The following is a 1,205-nucleotide window of genomic DNA, read 5'->3' as shown; positions in this document are numbered from 1 at the left end:
GTCCTGGAGAGGGTAAAGCCGGGTGGCTCCTTGGAGGCAAGGATTCTGAGGCTCCGTCTAACATAATTTGGACATGTTGTAAGGAGAGACCAGTCCTTGCAGAAGGACATCGTGCTTGGGAGGTTGGAGGGATGGCGCAGGAGAGGAAGGCCCTCTATGAGGTGGATTGATTCAGTGACTGGGATAATTGGGATCGGAGTGTCAGAGTCAGTGCAATTGGCACAGTACAGAGCAGAGTTTAGAGCTGTTGTACATAGGGTCGCTATGGGTCACAAGCGACTCAATGGCACATAACAACAACAACAACACATGCAATAGAAGTAAGTCATGGTCGGCAACATCCTTATTTTCTATTCCGGGGACTCTGGCTGCATAAGCGCTTAGGTAGAGCTGTGCTGCCAACCCAAAGGCAGTGCCTTTCCCAGTCTGAATCCACCAACTGCTCTGAAGGAGAGAAAGAGACAATCCTTCTGTGAGTGAGTCTTATTTGCTGACTATATTGATAAATGATTCAAGATTGAAAATAAGCTGTCTTATAACACCCTTCATAAAAACCAAAATCCAAGAGGAACAAAAGTTTTAGTGGTTTATTTTCTGTCATCTATCTGATTTTTCAAGTTTAAGAGACAGTGAAGGGACTACGAGTAACTGTGATTGAATAACAGCCACCTAAAATATTCTCCATTTTCCTGCGACTGATCCCCGTATCTATTCTCTCAGTTGACCAGCCTTTTTGTTTTTGGATCAGCCTTTTTGTTTTTGGTGGGTAACGTTTAGTATTCATGAAGCCTTTATTACCTTGTACTGATTTAAAAATTCAATATTGGCACTGAAAGATGGTTATTGTACTACACTCAGATATAAAGCAGTTCATATGTCTAACATTGATAGGAATGACAAGAATTTCATTAAACCAGCTTGTAGTCTTTTTAGATAGTTGAATCCAATTGTGAACCTTGTAAAGATATGAATATTAATGTTGTTATGAAATAATATATAGCTCAATAACTAGACTTACCCTGTAATTTATTTTAAGAGACACTATACAACTAGGAAATGTGAATTTTGCCCTTCAGCTGGTGTCTTTCTGGACCACTGCTTTGATATAGATTACTGCCAATTATACATGAAATAGACCACATTTGCAGTTATTACTGAATTAAAACTTGTCATTACAGTTTGCAAATGACCAATTTCCCTTCACA

This window comes from Elephantulus edwardii, unplaced genomic scaffold (assembly GCF_000299155.1).
Source record: "Elephantulus edwardii isolate Elephantulus edwardi_28Jun2011 unplaced genomic scaffold, EleEdw1.0 scaffold00004, whole genome shotgun sequence".
In the NCBI taxonomy this organism is placed as follows: domain Eukaryota; kingdom Metazoa; phylum Chordata; class Mammalia; order Macroscelidea; family Macroscelididae; genus Elephantulus; species Elephantulus edwardii.
This window is presented reverse-complemented; position numbering follows the sequence as displayed.